Below are 309 nucleotides of genomic sequence, written 5' to 3'. Positions count from 1 at the left end.
TAATAATAATAATAATAATAATAATAATAATAATAATAATAATAATAATAATAATAATAATAATAATAATAATAATAATAATAATAATAATAATAATAATAATAATAATAATAATAATAATAATAATAATAATAATAATAATAATAATAATAATAATAATAATAATAATAATAATAATAATAATAATAATAATAATAATAATAATAATAATAATAATAATAATAATAATAATAATAATAATAATAATAATAATAATAATAATAATAATAATAATAATAATAATAATAATAATAATAATAATAATAATAA

The sequence above is a fragment of the Loa loa genome (genome assembly GCF_000183805.2).
Source record: "Loa loa unplaced genomic scaffold supercont3.8, whole genome shotgun sequence".
Lineage (NCBI taxonomy): Eukaryota > Metazoa > Nematoda > Chromadorea > Rhabditida > Onchocercidae > Loa > Loa loa.
Note: the sequence above shows the minus strand (reverse complement) of the source record.